A 7,664-nucleotide genomic window follows, 5' to 3' on the forward strand; every position below is an offset into this window, starting at 1 on the left:
GATTCTTTTATTTGTCACTGAGAACGTTTTAATCTGGAAACTTTTACCGTGCTTGGATATATTTGATCCTGTGAGCGATGTCGAAGAATAAAAAGCAGCGGAGGTTGAGAAAGAAAGGCTCACAAGACATCTGAAGCGTTTGGAGAGTTTTCAGAGCACCATGGAGTGAAAAGCGAGCGAGCGAGCGAGACGGGGGCATTAAATCCAATTACTTCACTGTGCAGTTTTAACACTTTTTATGTGTTTGTCCTTTGAAATATGAAGGGACTTGTGTGCTGTTGCTTTTTTAAAACTGAATAAAATACTGGAAGTTTTTGCTGACTTTGTAACGCCAAATCTTGCGTCAGTAGGTCAAACGATGCGTCAGGATTTACTGTACAACTGCGATGTGAAAATTGTATTTCCTCGTTCAAATATTTGATTAAATAGTCTGACTACTATCTGATTTTATAGATACACTCATATATTTATATTTGTTAATCCACTACCTATCCACATTTTTTTTTTTTTTTTAATCTTTTGGCAACCATTATGAAATGGTGCCATTATTGCTTTGTTTTAAAAACTGCTTGTAGTTTGGGAGTAGTTGTTTTATGAGCGATATTATTCGTCATATATATAGGTATGCATAAATTATATTACATTACTGCTGTAATTTGACTGAGTTATTGAGAATTGCTGCAATGTGTAGGGCAAATTAGTATTCATTCTTTATAGATTTGTATTTATATGTCTTAATTGCATTGGTCTAATTAGCCCTCACAAGCACTAATGTGCAGTATGTTATAGTAGAATATTTAATGACATATGAGTCACTGCTGTATACTTTATTAATGGAAATAACTATTTCTCAGGTCATTAAATAATGCACAGCATAGCTACACGCAAAAACAATACAGTTAACAATATGATGCAACACGAGCTTTAAGTATTGGGCGTCACTGATATCAGGCCATATAGAAATAATGTGGGCATAAGCATTATGTTTTTCCTTTCTGTAGATAGATCTGCTGCAACTGGCTGAATAAAACCGGGATACGAATCCCATTTAGTTTTAGTTTTGGCATTTTTGACGCATTATTCTCTCTCTTTCTGCACATTCAGTTAGACTGGTCCTGTTAGTGCGTGATGTCACTAACTGTCTTTGTTTTCTGGAAAATATCTTATAGGCCTATGCTAATCAAAACACAGCAGCCAGTCTAATGTATCACTGTCTATTTTCCATGCAGCCCAGAGCAAGGGAATATTCAGATCCGTTAAAAGTTCAAATGAACTGAAAACAATCAGGTGAGAGCAGAAATGTGAACATAAACTGAAGATAGCAGACCACTAGATTGTCCTTAATGTGTGTGATATTTAAGAAACGTTTACAGTAGCCTAGCTACTAAGCACACATATGTTGCATACGGTTTACGTTTGTGCCCAAATCCTGCAGCTTTTGGTTCTGCGTGAAAAACAAACAAACACAACTTATCGGCTGCTGTAATATTTTCTTGCAAGTGTGTCTGCCCAGTGAATTTGTGGTGACTTAATCGGTCGTTTGCAAGTCTATTTTTAATCTCCGGTGGTATCACTATACCATCATATAAACAATCCTCCAGCACAAGGCTAATCTGTACACAGCAGCTCAGTGTGTGTGTGTGTGTGTGTGTGTGTGTGTGTGTGTGTGTGTGTGTGTGTGTGTGTGTGTGTGTGCGCGCGCGCGTGCGTGCGTGCGTTGTCAGGCGCTGCGCTCTGACCCGTGGTGACCTCAGAGGGTCCCGGACACAATCCTTTGGCTTGGTGCGCCACCCTCCGCCTGAACCGGAGCAGTTCACACGGTCCCCGTTGAGCCAGCTGGGTTCAGACTACATGGTTCAGCAGCTACAGGCTCCTTTGAAAAACAAATACAGCAGCAACAGATGCTGAAGATTTACTCATTAAAGCGTGTAAACATGGGAGCAAAAGTATATTGCATTCCTCTCACAAAATGTGTAGTAATATTATAGTGATTGTCCAGAAGGTAAAAGTATTATAAATCACTATAAACCCCTTAAATATCAATCACAATGGTTTTTGTACCTTAGGAGATGAAAAAATGAATGATATATCTATGATTTAAGATATCACTATATATAGTGATATCGTAAATCATAGATTAAATAAATAACTCACATCTGACAATCAGGAGTTTAACTAAACTAATAAAGGATATGATTTGAAAATGTGATTTTGTGTTTGTAGCCTGCAGTGAGGTTTATAACTAACAATAATCTTAGTCTAAATCCAGATAAAACTGACAGACAAGATAAACTTTAGATCTTCAATGTGTAACCAATGATTTTCCTGACAAAGAAAACAGAAAGCAGAGTAGGGATTTTCAAGATGTATGGAGAAAGGATGAGTCAACACTCCAGCAGCTCCAGTTGAACATTTTATTTGGATGTGTTGGTCTTACAATAAAGTTGTTCTTCATAATGAAAAAACACACTTAATATGTTTTGAATTCAGTTTTGCAAACATGTAAGTTTGGTTTAGTGGTGGAAGATCAGATCTCTTACTTACTAAAAGTAGCAACACTTCAACATAAACATACTGTTAGTAAAGGTACTGTATAAAAAAAGTACTTAAGTGAATGTACACAGGTAGAGTAGGCCTATTTAAAGTATCAAAGTTAAAGTTCTCATTATTCAAAGTGGAACCTTTCAGGGTGTTCTAGTATTATATAATAATCGGAGCAGCAAAATACTAAGCTCAAAGAAAGAAAGTCTCTAAAAAAAGTCACTTATTGTAGTTATTAGAATAGCTGTTCAATAATATTTTCTGCAAGTTTTATTTAAATGTAGCTGTTGTATTTAGGAAATACCTTTGGAAATCAGCAGCTGCTTATAACCTCACTACCAAAACTCTGACTAAAAAAAACGGTCTCAGTATTTCTCTCCATTTTCCCTATCATTTGAAACGGATCACATATAGTTCTTTCCAGGAAATCTTATATGAACATTTAAAAAGCCCTCTCAATGTTGCCAGGAATAAAAGTCTGATGGAGAAATACTGAATCCTTTATTTTTTCGGTTCTATTTAAAATAGTCAAATCTAAACGTAGGCTCATTAGTCATAACATATTGGAATCAGCCTGAATACTGTGTCATGTGTACTTTTTTAACTGAAGAATATAATAGATTTTTTTTTTGTAAACATCTCCATCTCAAATGTATACCATAAATACTAAAATAAAAGTATAAAATTCAATTCAATTCAATTTTATTTTATTTTATTTATAATATCAAATTGTAACAAGAGTTATCTCAAGACACTTTACAGATAGAGTAGGTCTAGACCACACAATTTTCAAAGCCCCAACAATTCTAGTAATTCCTCCAAGAGCAAGCATTTAGTGTGACAGTGGCGAGGAAAAACTCCCTTTTAGGAAGAAACCTCGGCAGACCCAGGCTCTTGGTAGGCGGTGTCTGACGGTGCCGGTTGGGGGTGTGATGAACAGTGGCAATAATAGTCACAATAAAGATAATGGAACTATGACCAGAAATAGTAGTTGTAGTAGTTCACGGCGTAGTAGGGCACTGCAGGGCATTACAGGATGTTGCAGGGCACTGCAGGGCACTGCAGGGCACTGCAGGGCATAGCAGGGTGTGACAGGGCACTGCAGTGCATAGCAGGACATAGCAGGGCACTGCAGGGCATAGCAGGGTGTGGCAGAGCACTGCAGGGCATAGCATGGCGTAGCAGGGTGTAGCAGGGTGTGGCAGGGCATAGCAGGATGCGGAGCAGGATCACGACGACAGTTGCAACCACGATTTAGGTGCCACCCTAATCCAAGGAAACTGCGGGGCGAAAAAACATAAGGACTCCGGGGAAAATCTCCCCAGAGCATTATGAAATACAATACTTGAGTTAAAAGCCTACATTACTCTCATTTATTGATGTTGCTTATTTGTTGTTTTTCTTTTGCTTATCAGATTGCCTACATGGGTCTCCACAGCTTAGAATATCAATACTCGCTATGATTAATTTGACTGAAGGCTCGCTCTTAATAGTGTATTAGTCAGAGTACATGTGTGTGTGTCAAGTTTCAGTTTGTCTGCTTTCAGCTTTTCTAGTGTTTAGCTGAAATCTGTGACCCAACAGAATGTGTGCTCTAAAGCGCCGTCTGCTGTAAATCATTTTGTGACTTTGCGGGGAAAATCGGACCGGGCAGAGACACTAATAAAAACTATACAAAACTAGTGTTCTTTTCACTGTTAGTCTCGTTTGCTGTTACAGGTCATTTATGATCATCAGATAGAACATTATACAGTTTCAGAAACGTGTAAAAGTTACATATAGCCACTTTAAGTAAATGTACATACATCAATTAAAAGAATTCTCTGTAAAATGTAATTCAAAATCCTTCTGGACTGTAAAGGTATTATTAGCTAAATATGCTGGAAATAAAACTCATTGTGCAGAAAAATGGCCTCTGTGACTGATGTATTTTTACATATGACATGACTATTATTAATACTGATGCATCAGCACGTCAATAGCATTTTAATGATGTAGCTGGTTGAGATTTAGCCAGTTTTTAAATATTTTATATATAGTTAGGTGGTGGAAAATAGTAGGCTACCTTTATTTAATAATGTACTTAAGTACATTTTTATACGTTACTTGAGTAATTTAATTTTCTGCTACTTTATATTCCACTACATTTATTTGATGACTTAAGTTACTAGTTACTTGCAGATTCCAATTTATAATACAAAATATAATTAACAAATAGTCTTTTTTAAGTTAAATAGGACTTGTTGATCTTGTTGGTAAATTCACAAGCTACCCAGCAGTATGTATAGTAAATTAAATTAGCCCGACAATAGCTGCAACATTAAAGTGATGTAGCCTACACAATAATGCATCAATAATTATAATCCAATTACATAATGTACATTTTTCTGAAATAGAACATTCTGCCAAATTAAAGCTGCAAGACGCGTTGGACGGGCCTTCGCGCCTCTGCACGTGTCAGGGTTACTGGCACTCAGACACCACAAATCGTCGCCAATGACTTCTCCCACTTTGGTTGGTACAACTTTAAATGTATGCACCACAGTATTCACTCGGCAGTCAGCATGGCAATGAAGTATCACTAGCACTAAAGTTAGCATTAACTAATGTTAGCTTCACACTAGCTGGTGTTTTTACACTAATTTCAGTGTCCAGCTCAAGTTTTTTGACTTTAACATGTAGTGTCTTTGTTAACCTCTGTTTGTCAGGATGACCATAACTCGACAGTGGCTGCGATGCTTCATTTCCAGCTTTGTCCACCTATTTTCCCTTTGTGTTAATGACAAAAAAATGCCACTGCTAATGTCCCAAGTATCTATTCAAAAATGTTAATATCTTTCACATGTCTTACTTGTGCGCTGGCGCCAGGGTTGCCTTGGCGGCGCGGATGCTATGCTGACTGCCGAGTGAATACTGTGGTGCACACATTCAAGGTCGTACGTGGAAGTGGGAAAAGTCATTGTTCCTGCTGAACTGCACAATCTGGCACAGTTTATTGCTCTTTTAGTGTAATTGGTACCACGTGTTGTCCAAAACAGTTTTTTAAATGGAACTTTGTCACTGGCATCAGTTTTAGTAAAAATCACATGTATATGGTGGATAGAAAGCATTCAGTCATAGTTCTCGCAGTAACACAGTTTCCTGAAGGCAACATGACTGAGGAGAGTCTTCTGCCTTCTTTGTTAGGCTGTCACTCATAATTCCACGCCCCTCTGAGTTGAAGCCACGCCCCCTACGCAAAATCAGGGCTAAAAGTCTGAAACTAAAAAAAACTGATCTGAAACTGAAAAAAAAGATTTGAAACCGTAAAAAAAATAAGTTTTGAATCTGAAAACATGAAATGTGAAACTGAAAACAAATATAAAAGTGAAAAATTAAAAATAATAATTTATTCAAAATAATTCCAGAATTTTATCTAAATTATATTAAAAAATTGGTACACTTATTTTTTAGTTTGAATACATGGTTTTATTTTTCAAGTTTTAGACCAAAACTTAAATATTCAATTTCAAGCTTCAGTTTTTCAACTATATATATTTTTTTCAAATTAACAAAACATTTGGCCCTGATTTAGCTCCATACAATTGGGCCTTCGCCGCTGTCGGCGCTCGGGCCCTAATGAGTACTTTACTTTTAGAAATTTAAGTAGGCTAAATTCATTGTTAATAATTCTGTACTTTTACTTCAGTAACATTTTGACTGAAGGGATTTTAACTGTAACTGAGTGTTTCTGCATTGTGGTATTGTACAACTTTTGCTTGAGTAAAATATCTGAGTACTTCTTTCACCACTGTTAGGTAATTTAGTCCAGTGGTTCCCTACTTAAAAGTGGCACACGATGTTCCACTTCCGGGATTGCTCCAGTGCTACGGGAAATTCTGCCGGATGTCACTATTTTCGGCCAGATTCCGCTTTCTTTGTGTTGTAATTTAAAACTCTGGTTGATTTATGAGGACTATGGTTAACTGCTCCTTAGTTCTCTGCATGGTAAAACCAGACAGTTTTCAGTTCCACCAAAATAAGTTCTTCCACTGGAGACTGAAAACTCATCTGTTCATACTGCTTGCATGATTCCTGCACTTCTTGGGGTTGTGCCCACATGGTTCAATGCACTTATTGTAAATCACGTTTGATAAAAGAATCAGCTCAATAAATGTAATGTAAACTTTGGGTCTCAGATAACCCTTTCAATGAAACTATCTGAGACTTTGAGACATCTGAAACACATGACAAGGGGCCGAGGGGGGGGTGGGGAGAAGTGTTCAGATCTTTTATGTAAGTAAAAGTAATAATATATCAGCGTAAAAGATACTCTGTCAAGTAAAGCTCCTGCGTTAAAAATCTTACAAAAGTAAAGTATTTTCAGCAAAATCTACCTCACTTCAAAAGTAAAAGTACTGTAGAATGGCCCGTTTAATTAGTGTTAGCTTAATTTTAACTGTTTTACTTTGGGCAGTTCAATCTATAAAGGAAATTTAGGCTATAATTGGGTCCTAAAACCTTCAAACAAGTGAAACATCTGTTTGTGCAATTAGTTCAACCTGTTTTTAGAACTATCTAAAGAAATGACTGTATCGTGAAACAAAAAGGCATGTCGCTGCACCAGAATGATGAAAAATGAACCTTCATTTTAGAAAATACATGAAACTATATACTAACTTTGTAATGCCCATATTTAATGCTGTCTTTTTTTTTAAAGTTTATCCTTCCACTGCTATAGTTTTTATATTACTGTGTTTACATTATTCTCTTATACTGTCCATATGTAATGCTGGTCTCTAGACTTTATCCTTGCACTATTGGACCTATTTGCACTACCACCATGACACACACTCTCATACTGAATCACAGGGTCAGTTGCTGCCCTATCACTGCAAGTGTCTCATGCTTATACATCCCTTAGTACATTCATGTGGATTTTTTATTTTTTATTTTATTTTATTTAGTATTTAGTATTTTTTAATTTAATTTTCCATGCTATTCATGTGGATTTGCTTTTTTATCATCCTGTTTGTGATGTATGTGTATGTTGTGTGTGATGCCTTAAGCTACTGAGACCTTGAATTTCCCCTTGGGGATCAATAAAGTATCTATCTATCTATCTATCTATCTATCTATCTATC

Source organism: Sander vitreus, chromosome 2, assembly GCF_031162955.1.
Source record: "Sander vitreus isolate 19-12246 chromosome 2, sanVit1, whole genome shotgun sequence".
NCBI lineage: Eukaryota > Metazoa > Chordata > Actinopteri > Perciformes > Percidae > Sander > Sander vitreus.